Source organism: Lynx rufus, unplaced genomic scaffold, assembly GCF_022079265.1.
Source record: "Lynx rufus isolate CCGP_SWC_20201006 ecotype Redwood Valley unplaced genomic scaffold, mLynRuf1.p SCAF_17, whole genome shotgun sequence".
Lineage (NCBI taxonomy): Eukaryota > Metazoa > Chordata > Mammalia > Carnivora > Felidae > Lynx > Lynx rufus.
This window is the reverse complement of record NW_025814831.1, coordinates 33,662,829-33,677,608: the sequence shown is the minus strand read 5'-3', so window position 1 is coordinate 33,677,608 and position 14,780 is coordinate 33,662,829. Positions and strand designations below refer to the sequence as shown.

The 14,780-nt window shown below is 47.0% G+C and overlaps 1 long non-coding RNA gene and 1 other non-coding gene across 2 annotated transcripts; one reads left to right on the top strand and one right to left on the bottom strand.

Annotated features, from left to right (window-relative positions):
* Positions 1 to 341: 341 nt before the first annotated feature.
* On the bottom strand, positions 342 to 14,056 carry LOC124512084 (uncharacterized). Its single transcript, XR_006962060.1, has 3 exons — positions 13,833 to 14,056; positions 11,823 to 12,014; positions 342 to 1,105 (listed from the first exon to the last, which is right to left on the bottom strand). It is a non-coding gene; the product is annotated as an uncharacterized LOC124512084 (long non-coding RNA).
* On the top strand, positions 1,528 to 1,600 carry TRNAK-CUU (transfer RNA lysine (anticodon CUU)). Its single transcript has one exon. It is a non-coding gene; the product is annotated as a tRNA-Lys (tRNA).
* Positions 14,057 to 14,780: the final 724 nt, after the last annotated feature.

Genomic DNA, 14,780 nt, shown 5'->3' with positions numbered 1-14,780 from the left:
ATCACATAGGAAGTTCCAAGGGTATGAAGAGCTTTGTGCCAGAAATGGGGACAAAGACCAAATATATATTTGTTCTTATAAATCACAATATCTCAGGGGAGAAGTAGAGGGAAGTTACATTTTAAAATGGCATGCTCTGGGGAGGCTTCATAGAGTAGGTAACATTTAAGACCTAAGCGAGTTGGAGGAAGCTAAAGCATTTGAGGAACAGCCAGGAGGTCAGGTGTCTATTTTGGAATAACACACAGCAGCGCGAGTGTGTGTGTGTGTGTGCGCGCACGCGCGTGCCCACACACACGGAAAAGCACAATGCAAACCTGGATATATAGTAGATACCATTGTTTCACTGCCCAGCAACCATTTCCCCTCCTGGCAACTCTGCGGTGATATTCCTCTGGGGAGGCACCTCCCCTGTCCCTGGTCTCCCCTGCTGGTAGGATGACCCCACCCCTAACCACCAGGGCTGGGCAAATGATGGGCCCGACCAATCAGAACAAAACAATTGGTTTAGGCCTCGGCGTGGGACCCAATCAGAATGAATAACACACAATGGCATTGCGGGCACCCTTGGGAGAGAGCCACAGTCTTTTCCCCCTGGAGATCCAAGCAGTAAAGATGATAGGAGCCTGGTGCTTTCCGGAGCCACCCACTTGGAACCTGAGAAAAAAGCCAGTGCAGAGGAAGATCACAGGGATGAATCCTGGAGACATATTTTGATCCCCTGTATCAAGCTGTATCTACTTCTGGACTTCCCAGTTTATGTGTACCAATTAATTCCCTGTTTTTCTGCATAAGCTGGTGTGTCAGTTATCTATTGCTGCACAGTAATTTGCTGCAAGACGTGGTCACTGAAAAGAACATCTATTACCTCAGTTTCTTTAGGTCAGGGATTTGGGAGCGCTCGAAGCTGCGTGATCCTGGTTCAGGGTCTCTCTTAGGCTTTCAGGCGGGGTGGTAGCAAGGACTCTGAAGGCCTGGCTGGGCCTGAAGGATGTGCTTTCACAGTGGTTCACCCCATGGCTGTTGGCAGGAGCCCTCAGTTCCCTGTCACGCGGGTTCTGCATAGTCTGGGTGAGTGTCCTCACAACATGGCTGCTGACGTCCCCTGAGGGAGAGACATCCAAGAGAGCAAGTGAGGAGTGCCCTTTATATGCTCGTCCCTGAAGTAACTCTGAAGTGTTACTACCTCAAGCCCACGCTCAAGGGGAGGGAAGCAGACCCCTCCTCTTGAAGGGAGGAAGATCAAAGAATTTGTGGACATATCTGAAAACCACCACACCTGGCTTAACCTTGATGTTCTGTCACTCACAACCACTAGAGTTCTGACAGTTATTCAGGAGTTTATCACAATTGTATTATGGCTGTTACAACACGGCTCTTGGCAAAAGCAACAACAACAAAAAAACCCCAGCCGCCTATAACGTGCTAACAACGTACATCTTATAAATGCCAATTCGATCCTGTCCTAGGTAAGCTCAAAAACCTCCAATGGCCGTCGTGGTCCAAAAGTTCAAATTTCTTGAGGGGGTCCAACTGGCTCAGTCGGTAGAGCATGAGACTCTTAATCTCAGGGTTGTGGGTTCGAGCCCCATGTTGGGTGTAGAGATTACTTAAAAAAAAATCTTAAAAATAAAGTTCAGATTTCTTTACATCGGGCACATAGCCACCACAGCTTGCTCCCTGTGCCCTCCCTACCACCCTCCTAAAACCTCCCTGCTTCAGACCCTCCTAGCTGCTTGCTTTTCTCTGAATATGCCATATTTCCACATCTCCGTGCCCTTGTCCATGCTGTTCTAGCTTCTCCATGTAAAGCTCTGCTCAAAACCCGATTCATATGTCACCTCTTCTGTGAAGACTTCTCTGACTTCACCCCAAAACTGATGATACTACTGAGCTTCAGGCCCTTCGTATTTATTGTGTCCAAATCCATAACCCTGAATTTATGTGCTATTTATATTATCCCCATATACAAATGAGGGCCCAGTATACAGATCCGGGGTCCTCTAAAAAGGGTGAGGAGCTTCCTTGCAGACATCGGGCCGGTGAGCAACACAGCACATGTTGGCACACCCTGTTAGTTAGTTATTCCTTCCTCTTCCGCTCCTAAACACTGTGGTCGTGTATACTGTGTATAGTTATCCGTGAATCCGGCTCCCCTGACAGATCAAGAACTTCCTGGGGGCCTGGCCCTCATCGTGTATAGCCACCTTTCATGGAGCACTCAAAGCATTAATGTTGCATGGTTAATGTTGCCCATTTTCCAGATGAGGAAATCAAGGCTCAGAAGGATTAAAGGACCAAGGTCTGAGGCCGGACTCCATGCCCTCATCCCCTACATGCGACAGTACTTGAGATGTACTAGGTAGGTGCTCAGTATGCATGTTGGAAGGCCTGACTGGAGTGAATGAGAACTGGGTGGCCCCAGCTTCCCCATCCCCCACCGTGTCCGTGTCCGTGTCCGTGTCCGGCTGGAGGCTTCAAGGCTGCTGTTTACTTCCAGGTTGGGAGCAGGGGAAGGAGCTGCAGGCAGGTAGAGTGGAAATACTCCAACCAGAAGCCAAGGGCCCCAGCTTCTGGTCCTGGCTCAGCCTCCATCTAACTGGGTGACCTTGGGCGGGTCTGCAATGCCAGGTAGCATTTGAGAAGACTCCAGATAAAAGGGGCAGCCCAGGCCCCTGTGGATCCAGGAGCTCCTCAGGAGGCTGGAACCCTGGGGTCGGGGGGGCCCTAGTTCTAGTGACCACGGGGGGCCTCTGCCCTGAAGCGGGCAAGCACCCCACTCCCTGCCAGGACTCTACCCCGAGTCCTCACCAAAGAAGCAGAGATGAGCTTTCACTCCGTGTGCCTTACCTCGAATGTGCTCAGGTTAAATTTTAGCTGCCATCCTTGCCTGGCGCACAGAGGAGATTAACTCCATCTGGAGTTTCTCACAGGCCCCCCGCCGCCCGCCCAGCCAGCTGAAACGTGTCTGGATCCACAACAAACTTCATCAGCTCGTTTCCGCCTCCAACCCTCACTAAATGGATTAGGCAACAGGAGCCCCAGGGTTGACCTTTGCAGCATCCATTGTCGTGGCTGTTATTGTAGACAGAAATAATAGCCAGGATAATAATTCGTGGTTAATGGTCCTTTAACCAGAGGGCTGGAGGGCTCTGGGAACATTACTTCATGGCCCTCTTGGCATGCCTCCCACAAGCCTTTTCTTCAATCCCTCTTTCATGCTCCCACCTCTGGAAAGCCTTCCTCCACATTCCCTAACTTCATTGCGGTACAGCTTATGCCCCTGCTCCCGGGTTCCGGCCTTGAGGAGAAGCCTCGTGGAGAACACAGTCCAGGCCTTAAAGATCTTCTTGTCGCCCACCTCGGGGCACCATCCTGGACATATTCCCCTTCACTGACCTGTTCCTCTGTCTGCTCAGAAGGAAGAAAAATCGATGTGTCGAAGTGTTTTCGGATAGGGATGGGAAAAAACCCAAAAAACCAAAAATACAATCTTGTAGTTGGTATGCGGCTTTGCTGTGGTTGTTGGTAACCCCCTGTTCCTGGTTGGCCAGAGGCTAAGTTATCTGCAAGTACAAGCTGTTCTTGCAGAATTATTACCATAATGTGCATATAAATTTGGCTGTTGGGTGTTGCTATTGGTTTCTTTCCTCTCCTTTGTTCTTCCTTTCTTTCCACCATCTAAAAGTCAGAATGCATTTGCTGTAGCACAAGAATTACCCAGCCTGTGGCCAAGAAGAAGTTAATCTACCCCCTAGACTTTGGGAAAACACAGCAGGTCAAAATGGATGGGCCCCCATCAAACACCTTTCCCTCAGTTGTTTTGGAAATAAACCTGCAGGCCCGAGGAGATTATCTGGAGTGAGAAAGGAATGTGTAAAGAGGCGGGGAAAGAAATGGAGATTAGAAAGACACAGTCTCCGGGAAATACAGCCTTCTCTCCAAAACAATGATGTGGCTTGACAACCAAATGGGATCATGTGGGTTCTGAAATATTTCCAACTGTTTAAAAAGGAAGTGACAGCGAAGGCCAGCAAGTGTGTTTTAACTCCCCCAGGAATATCGACTCGCCTGTGAAAGAAGCAGATACCACGCAGATCCTGGATCCAGTTCCAGATACTTGCTGGCCCAAATGGGGCAGGGAAATGGAGGCGGGGCTTCCACGGAGGCGGGGTGAGCTGAAGCCTGCACAGACGTGGAGAGAGGAGGGAAGGAGGCGGGCAGAGCTGGAGTGAGTGGGATCCAGACAGTGCTGCTAGAGAGGGCAGGGCACCTGACTGGGTGCTGGTGGTCGTGACTCTGAAACTTTTCTCCGTCTGTGAAATGGGGATATTAGTAGTATCTGGAAGGCAAGGACATTGGCCAGGGTCTCCAGAGAAAGAGAACCAATAGGATGTATACAGAGAGAAAGAGATTTATTATAAGGAACTGTCTCACCTGATTGTAGAGGCAGGCAAGTCCCAAGATCCCCAGGGCAAGTTGGTAAGCTGGAGACTCACGAGAGCCTGATGGTTAGTTCTAGTCTGAATCTGAATACCTGAGAATCAGGAGAGCTGATAACTGTAGTGCCAGTGCTAAGGCCAACAGGCTCAAGACCCAGGAAGAACCAGTGTTTCAGTTCAGTTCAAGTCAAAGTCAGGGAAAAAGCCAACATCCCAGTTCAAAGGCCATCAGACAAGAAGAATATTCCCTTACTCTGGGTAGGGTCAGCCGTTTTGTTCTATTCAGACCTTCAACTGATTGGATGAGGCCCATCCACATTAAGGAAAGCAATCTGCTTCACTCGGTCTACTCATTTAAGTGTTAATCGCATCCAGAAACGTCTCATAGAAACACCCAGCATAAAATGTGACCAAACATCTGGGCACCTGTGGCTCAGTCAAGTAGACCCATAAAATTAAATATCACACAAGGCTATTTTGATGGCAGACCAACTGTGGAAGCAGTACCATTTGTATTCACGTAAATAGATGGTCCTCAGTTCAGTTCATCACTACAACTGTGCCTTGTTCTTGGCCTGACATTCCCTCCTATTGTTTCCAAGTATGCCCTTGACTTGAGGGAAGGGTGTGGGGACAGCCATGGAAGAGAAACGGAAGGGGAGTAGAAGCCAGAAAAAGGTCTCTGTTAGCAGCAGAAAGCCAACAGAGAGGGACCAAGCAGGTAAGGCCTGCCTAGAGGGCAGACTCTCCCTGAAGAGCTGTGGCAATCCCAGCTCATTCCTGCTTTTGGTTCCTTTCAGCCTGTTATTCCTCTCCGGCTGAGGGCCAGGGCCAGGAGGCCAGCCCTTCCTCATGTCCCCAGCTAAAGGCTATGGGCGCTGAGGCTACATGCAATCCCTGTAAGGCTAGGTTAAATTAAATTAGACAAGAATTCAAAATCTTACAAGAAGAAAGGTAGCAACAGAGGCAGCATCGCTCCACCAGCTTCCTTTGGCACTGCAGAATTCTGGAAGAGGTGAGGAGGATGCCTGCCTTAACCCCTGGGAGGTAAGATCTCACTGGAAAGTTGGATTTCTTACCCTATTACAAGAGAGCTTACATCACAGTTCTAGAAGAATGCACTTCTAACAATCCAGGGCAATCAAGAGAGAATATTTACAGATATGGGCCTCTCCTGGTTCTGAACCAATCTGTGTCACCAGGGCCATATCCTCACATGTGGGCTAAGCAGAGTCAGAACCCGGGAGTACCTGAGTATTTTCCACACCCAGCTTTCCAGCATTGCAGACAGCACATCCCACACAGACCTTTGACACAACAAATTCAGCATTGTTGGGGGCGACAGGTAACACCTTCCAAACGGGGCATACTGCAAAGACTGCTGCTCCCTTGTTGTCTCTGCTGGGACCCCAAGCTCAAGGAACCCTTGTGAGTCAAGGAGAGTGGCCGTGTCCAGAGGAAGCAAGAAGCAGTTGGGCAGTGGCTTGAAGTCCAGCTCCGGGACATGTGACACCTTGGGCTAGTTACTGAGCTTCTCTGGGTTTAAATCCTCCTCCTCTCACAGTGGTTCTCAACCCTGTGTACAAGTCACTTGAGAAACTTCAAAAAAAACCAACTATGCTTTTATCCATCGGACTGATGGATAAAACCAGACTCTCTGGGCATTGTAGGTTAGAGATGTCCCCGGTGATTCTAAAGTGTGTGTCCATCTTTTCTAATCTGCCTGGGTTACAACCAGATAACCAAGTATGTTAGGATGTAGTGGGGTGTGGAGAGTGGTGGTGATGAGGCTGAGTCTTTGTGGTTCCAGCATTCACACTGGAGCCACAGAAGCAAATTACAAGGAGGCAAATTTTAGTCCAGACAAGAAAGAAATTTCTAACCTCTTCTGAAATTGCCTTCATGACCAGACTATGAACCCCACAAGATGATCAGTCTTGTGCAAATTTATGCTGAACATGCCTAATTTTGCCAAGTTGGATGAATTACCCAGATTAGTAGACTTCGCTCCAAATAGCTTTTGGCTGTTTCAAAAAACCAAGTTCATTCCCAAGAGTTATTGCAGGGCCACTTACTACAAGTTCCTTAACCTCTCTGAGTGTCCCTGCCTTCCTCCCAAGGACGGTTGGGATGGTTGTCCACACACCTTGCTGTGGGGAGATTTCAAGAGCATCACGAAGGCATGTGAAAGTTTTTGATTCCTGTGGCTGAACCTGAATGACAGCGAATCCTCATACCATCAGTGAGGACCTGAAAGGACAGCATTTATTCCAACTTCTGAACATCATTCTAACTCTGGAGTGGGGAGCTTTGGGCCAGGGTTTGAATCCCAGCTTTATCACCTAGTAGTCACATGACTTCATCTCTCTAAACCTCAGTTTTCTCATCTGTTAATGGGACTGTGAGGGTCAAATGAGAAATACCCATAAGGCTCTTAGCACAGAGCCTAACATTTGTAAATGCTCCATAAATGTTGACACCTTACTATTATTATCACCTTGGATGTCGATCTGAAGCCCGCCCAGGTGACCGTGTTGAAGGGGACAACGCTTACTTGGATGTGTAAGTCTGGAATGTTCATTATGAAAGCCATCCCACTACTCTGTGGTTACAGCTCATGGATACGTTTGTTGACTTCCATTCAAAATCAAGTCTCAGGTCCTTGGCTCAGGAGCTCCGCTCCCGTAGAGCGCGCCTGGGCGTGAGAACAGAAGCCAAGGCAAGTGTTTGCTTTGGAACAAAGAAGGGACAAGGATGGATTTCTGGAGGCGTTCGCCATTTCAGAGCAAGGAGTCATCTGTTTCTCATAAGATGGAGTGCAGGCAGCAGAATCCATTTTTCTGAACTCTCTAGGATAGCTCATTACTAGTCTGGCCACAGCTCCTGTGGGCCAGGAGAGTGGCTGAAGTAGGACCGGGCCCCACCACAGCCAGGCCTAGACTTTGCAAATGGACTTGAATTTCTTTTGAGTCTTTAAAGTTTTTGCTAAAAGCAGTTGCAAATGGCTCGCATCCTCTCCTCCGTAGCTAGATTGGGGGGGGGGGGGTGTCGGTGGGGAAGGTATCCAGGTGAGCAGTCCTGAGTCACTGGTCCTGGAAGATCCTGCCATAGCACTGATTTAAATTCCTAAGAAGGCTTTAACCTCTCGGGTCCCTCACTGTGGGATTCAAGAAATTGCTCTCCTGGGGCCGCGGAAAGCATCAGCCTGGCTGCAGAAAGTGCTGTGTAGAGCCATGCCTCAGACAGAGGCAGCCATCTTTTTTTTTTTTTTTTTAATATATGAAATTTATTGTCAAATTGGTTTCCATACAACACCCAGTGCTCATCCCAAAAGATGCCCTCTTCAATGCCCATCACCTACCCTTCCCTCCCTCCCACCCCCCCATCAACCCTCGGTTTGTTCTCAGTTTTTAAGAGTCTCTTACGCTTTGGCTCTCTCCCACTCTAACCTCAATTTTTTTTCCTTCCCCTCCCCCATGGGTTTCTGTTAAGTTTCTCAGGAGCCACATAAGAGTGAAAACATATGGTATCTGTCTTTCTCTGTATGGCTTATTTCACTTAGCATCACACACTCCAGTTCCACCCACATCGCTACAAAGGGCCATATTTCATTCTTTCTCATTGCCACGTAGTACTCCATTGTGTATATAAACCACAATTTCTTTATCCGTTCACCAGTTGATGGACATTTAGGCTTTTTCCACAATTTGGCCATTGTTGAGAGTGCTGCTATAAACATTGGGGTGCAAGTGCCCCTATGCATCAGTACTCCTGTATCCCTTGGGTAAATTCCTAGCAGTGCTACTGCTGGGTCATAGGGTAGGTCTATTTTTAATTTTTTGAGGAACCTCCACACTGTTTTCCAGAGTGGAGGCAGCCATCTTTAACAAGGGCCAGGTGCTTTCCCTTGGGGGGTTGTTTCTCCCCATTGAACTCCCATATTCGCGTCCTCCTCCTCGTACCACCACCACCTCACTAAACTTGCCTCTTTCCAAAAAAAAAGACACTTACAGCCCAGAGGTTTGTTTTCACGTTACTTATTTACTTTTATTATTTTGTATTAGAGTCAAGGCATAGACTAAGGGAGGGGCCCTACCAGATGCCGATATTCCCAAATGTTTCTTTCCTGTCGCATGGCACCAAGGGGGACAATTCGTGGTAAATGAGGAAGGCACCCTCCCCACCCCCACCCCCCACCACAAGATGGAGGCAGCTGGTGGCAGTGGCAGTGGTGGCAGTGGTGAGGAGAAAGTGTGGCTGCCACAGCTTGTGGCAAATGGAAGGTGGATGCCAGAAGCCGTCAGTACCACATCTCTCAACAACCCCAAATTACTGCCCCAGGATCTACATGGAAGGAGCTGGGGAGTGTGGAGAGACAGAACTCATAATACTTGCTGCCTACTTCCATAGGGAGCTATTGACCTCATTGTTATGCCCCAGAGATCCACGGGAAGGTCTGGTCCGGTGGCCTTGTCTGCCTTTGCCAAGAATGACCATCTTGTTAGGAGAGGGCAAGAAGCGAACGTTTAGTGAGCTCTTTCCGTAAACCACATTGGGCTCAGAACCTGCCATACGTCCTCTCGTCACATCTGCACCACAACCATGTGAACGAGGCGTCTTTCTCCCAGAGGAGGGGAAACTCAGACTCAGTTTGTGTGTTAGCTAGGATAGGCTAGGCTGTGCTGTGGTAACAGTGTCAAGAATGTCAGCGGTTTTATGCAGTTACAGAATATTTCCCACTCACCAGCAGCCTTCCGTGCAGTGACTTGGGGACCCCGGCTGCTTTGACCTTTTGGCACACTGCGTCAGCACAAGTTTCTGGCACAGCATGTCGCCACCGGGCCTCCTCCACAGCATGGCGGGGCAAGAGGGAGCCTAGAGACGCAGGCGTGCCTTTCTCACCGCCTGGAAGTGTGCTTCCATTGTCATTTCATGTGCCAGCAACTAGTCCCACGACCCCGCCCAAGCATAAGAGCGCCGAGCCTCCCATGTTCCGGGAGGGCGACAAGGACTGGACAGTGGTGAGCGTAGAGGACGGTGACCACAGGACATTTAACGACCTCCAAGTAGTAAATGGCAGAGCGAAGGTGTTCTGCAACTCAAGAAACTGAAACCAGGAAGGTGAAAAGACTTGACTTGCTCAGAGCTAGTCACTGAAATACTCACACCAGGACTTGGTTCTTCCAAACTCGAAGCCCTTCCTGACACACACAACTCTCCGTGAAAAAACACCCTTTTCCCCAAATTATCTCCTCTCCTCTACCTACTCACCAATGCCTCAAATCCCACCAGCAGGATATTGTGTCATCATCAATACATACAAAACCATTAAAGTGCCACATCGTGTAGCCTTAGGTTTAAGAACACTTGAGAGAATGGAGGGGGACCTGGGTGGCTCAGTCGGTTGAGCGTCCCAATTTGGCTCAGGTCATGATCTCGTGGTTCATGAGTTTAGCCCCGCGTCAGGCTCTGTGCTGACAGCTCAGAGCCTGGAGGCTGCTTCGGATTCTGTGTCTCCCTCTCTCTCTGCCCCTCCCCAACTCAGACTCTGACTCTCTCTCTCTCAAAAATAAAATAAAAACATTAAATTTAAAAAAAAAAAAAAAAGAAGAAAGAAAAAAGAACACTTGAGAGGATGGAGAGATCAGGGTGAATGGGAGAGTCCGGGAAAGGTGCACTGAGAAGCCACTGGCCTTGGTGAGATGTGGAAAAAGGAGAAATCCATTCCAGATGAAAATTCATTCCTAATTTTCTTTCCTCTGTTCTATTTTTACTGCATTTAAAAATTTGTAGAGTGCCTTCCATTTACTATTCTATTTAACTTTCCGAACAATTCTGTTAGGGAATTGAGAGGTTAGTCAGATATTTCTTCCCATTTGACAAAAAACTGAAACTGACATAGTATAAAGTGGTTTATCTAACATCAGAGCAAAGCAAACCAAATAAAGAAGCAAAAATGTTAAAAAGAAATAATCAGCAATCCTTGTGTGTATAAATTAATACTTTTTAAAGTTTATTTATTTATTTTGAGAGACAGAGAGCAGAGGAGGGGCAGAGAGAGGGAGACACAATCCCAAGCAGGCTCTGCATTGTCAGAGCAGAGCCCAACATGGGGCTCGAACTCACAAATGAGATCCTAACCTGACCCAAAATCAGAGTCAGCCACCTAACCAACTGAGCCACCCAGGGACCCCTCAATTAATACATGTTACAAAAATCAAGTGCTTGATATGAAATATTTCAGAGATACAATGGAATTCATATAATGCATGTATGATATTTAGAATAATAAAACACTGTTATCTACCACCCTCTTATTACTAGGATTCTAAAACATTAGGTCACTTTAAATTTTAAAAATGATATACACCAGGGGCACTTGGATGGCTCAGTTGGTTGAGTGTTTGACTTCAGCTCAAGTCATGATCTCTCATGGTTCCTGGGTTCCAGCCACTCATCAAGCTCTGTGCTGACAGCACAGAGCCTGCTTGGGATTCTCTCTCTTTCCCTCTCTCTCTCTGCCCTTCCCCGACTTGCACTTTCTCTCTCTCTCAGAACAAATGAATAAACTTAAACAAGAAATGATATATACTGGGGAACCTGGGTGGTTCAGTCAGTTGAGTGTCTGACTTCGGCTCAGGTCACGGTCTCGTGGCTGGTGAGTTCAATTCACGTGTGGGACTCTGTGCTGACAGCTCGCACCCTGGAGTCTGCTTCAGATTCTGTGTCTCCCTCTTCTTCTGCCCCTCTCCCCCTTGCACGCTCTCTCTCCCTCTCAAAAATAAACATTAAAACCAATTTAAATGTAAAATAAAATTATGTATACCAATATATATATAGCCAAAAGTTAAATCATGCAGACGATGGGAACTTTAAAGTCCCTTTTCTCATCGTGTCAACCTCTGAATCCCACGCCCCTGGAATAACAACCATTGACAATTGGACACATGATCCTGTATATGTTCATTTTGGAAAACAAGCCAGTCATATATGTGGGGGTGGTAATCAAAAGTCATAAAAATGTCTCTAACTTTTGGTCCTGTCACCCTAGTGTGGGAATTTATCCCAGGAAAAGACCCCGCAGGCTTCTGTCTTTTCCTAGAAATGGCCAACCTCATTCCCAAATGAGTCTTTGCCCTTGTTGTTTTCCTCTGGAACTCTGTTTCCCCAGATTTGCTTATGGTTGGATGTCCACTTAAGTCTCAGCTCAAATGCCACCACCTCTGAGAGGCTGCCCATGGTCACCTGTCTAGACCTGCTCCCTCTCCCCATGGAACCTTGTGGCAGGCAGTAGGAATGCACATTTTAGTTCAGAGGATAAACATCCACTCGTGAAAACAGCACCTGGGTTACTTAGGTAAGGGATGTTATTTGACTCACCTTGGAACCCTGGCAGGTACTTCTGCAAAGAAAGAGTTCTTGCTGGCTTTCAAGACTCCAAAAAACCGGCTGAGTGGGAAGTTAGGCCAGCCTGGGGCCAACCTGACTGTCGTTTCTTCCAGCAATCTTTCAGATGCAATGACTGCAAACAGGAGAGTTACCCTCCCACTAAAGCATTTTCCTTCTTGGCTTCTAAAACAAAGAAGAGGTAAAGAAAATTCAATAGGTGAAAGTCTGTCAAAATAACACCTAGGCAACACTTAATTAAGATGAAAAATTTCAACACTCTCAAGGCAGACAATGGAAACATTAAGAGTTTCCACCAAAACATAAACTGGGCCAAGTGGGCGGGGTCTCCAGAAGTTTCCATGAAAATTCCCAGTTGGGGGAGTGGGGGAGAGGTTTCTTGCTTAGGGATGGGGGGGGGGAAGGACGGTGGGGGGTTTGGGGTGGGGGGGATGGGGAGTGGGGGTTAGGGAGAAGATGGGAGAAAGGGAAGCCTGGATCAGAGTTCCACAAACACATGCTAAGTTGTTTGGGCTGAAGAACTCTAACTTTTCTCCTTATAGCAAAATAAAATATGTTTACTACAGAGGAGTCAAAAGAAAAATCAAAACCTCACATAATCCTACCACTCAGAAAGGCAATATTTATGTAATGTCTTCTTACAGTGGTTATTTTCTTAGCACACATATACTTTAAATTAAAAAAAAAATAATTTTATTTATTTATTTTATTTTAATTTTGTTTTGTTAAGTAAGCTCTAGGCCCAATGTAGGGCTTGAACGCAAGAGCCTGAGATCAAGTGTCACACACTCTAAGTTAGCCAGGCACTCCTTTTAAATTTTTTAATGTGATTATACTATACACTGCTCTATAAAGTGCTTTTTTTTTACTTAATAACATATTGTGAACATTTTCCCATGCCATTAAATACCACCCAACATTGTCATTTTTTTTTTATGGCTGTATAGTATCACATTGTATGGCTGTGTCATATAAGCAATGCCCTCTCATTGAAAATGTAAGTTCCTGATTTTTTTTTAATGTTTACTTATTTTTGAGAGACAGAGAGTGCGGGAGAGGCAGAGAGAGAGAGAGGGAGACAGAAGACCCGAAGCGGGCTCCGCGCTGACAGCAGAGAGCCTGATGTGGGACTTGAACCTACAAACCAGGAGATCATGCCCTGAGCTGAAGCCAGATGCTTAATCAACTGAGCCACCCAGGCACCCCAGTTGTTCCTGACTTTTATAAGCAATTTATCAATGACTATTTCTGAAATGCATACATGATTATTTCCCTAGGACTAATTCCCAGAAGTGGAATTTCTGTGTACATAAAATTCTAAGGGTTTTTCTATGCACCTGCTGTGGACAGCACATTTGTTAGTTTGAGGAGCATTGATCGGTGTGGTCTGCTACCTTAATACTTGTTTTCTCCACCTACACTTTTACTGAGTGTAGTGACACCGAGCGAGGAACAATGCACAGTTTACATTCAGATGGGAATTTCTGCCTTCCAAGGAGCTTGTGTTTTAAAGAAAACCTTTTTGATTTCTGATCCGGGCAAACCTAAAGCAAATCAATTAAACAGAAAGAATGATTAACTAATCGGTCAAGTAAATTAAAAACAGAAAGCTAATAGAAGACCCGGACCTTTCCTGTTTGCTTGTGTTAAATAATTAGTTAACTAATTACTTAGTTATTTTATGTGTTAAGTTTCCACATGTGCATTTGTACTTCAGATGTGTCTTTTAGGGCAGACACCGCTGACTACCTGCCCAGTAATCCTTTTCAGTCCTCTTCTCCACTTTCTGCTTCCCCCCATGGACAATGAAAAACCCCAAAACTCACTTTCCGAGTCTCCCCAGCAGTTAAGGGTGACCCATCTTTGCCCCGTGAGAACCAAGGGGACATCTGTTGCAAGGATCTAAGAAAGGTTTTTCCCCGCTTGACAAAAGAAGTCAAAAAGCAAACTCTTAGTGCATTGGCCCTGCACCTCATTCCCAACCTCTGAACGCTGTCATGTGGGTGAATGATTCCAGGAGCTGTGGCAGCCATCTTATAACCATGAGGCGACAAGCCTAAGGATAAAAACAAAAAACAAAAAACTCTAATAATCATTTGTCTTCAATTACATCAGGGGGTTGCTGAGCCTACCCTGGAATCTAACTCCCAAAATAAATATCTTTACGGTTTAAGTTAGGGTTCTCAAAGTTTGTGGCTAAGTTAGCATGTTAGGATCACCTGGGAAGGTTTACAATTCCTGATACCCAAGCCATAGCTCATACCAGTAAAGTCAGCATCCCTGGGAGGAGTGGGGAAGGTAGGTGGTACTCAGGCATCAGAACTTTTAAAAATCTGCTGATTCCAAGGTGTAGCAAATTTGAGAACCTGTAGCATAAGCCAGTGCTTCTCAGACTTTAATGTGCTTATGAATCATCCGGGAATTTCACTAAACTAAGACTGATTCGGTAGGTCTTAGCTTCTATAGCCTTAGCAAGATCCTAGTTGATGTTGATGTTGCTGGTTCAGGGACCATACTTTTGAGTAGCAAGCATCACTGTTCCATTGGCCTAAGGCATCCTAACTGGTACATCCTTTTTCTAGATGTCGAAGTCATCCTCATTTCACTGGTGTGGGAGGAGGCGGCCCTTTGGGAAGGGGGAGACAGCAGGAGGGCCTTCACCCTGCCAGAGGCCTGTTAGCCCCTCTGTGTCACCAGGCCCCCAGCCGGAGCTGATGGGCTCCTAAGTGAATGCTCATCCAGTAGCAAGCGAACTCCTGGGCTGCAAGGCTGTAGACTGCTGATGTCCCATCCCCTGCCAAGCCAGCTTTTCCGACCAGACCCACCCAGGCATAAGCAGTCTTGACCAAAGGGCTCTAACTAGAGCTCACCCTTCATTTTGGGGCCTTCCTCCACCAGCCTCCATATCGGCTCTGCTCTTGGCTGATAGTG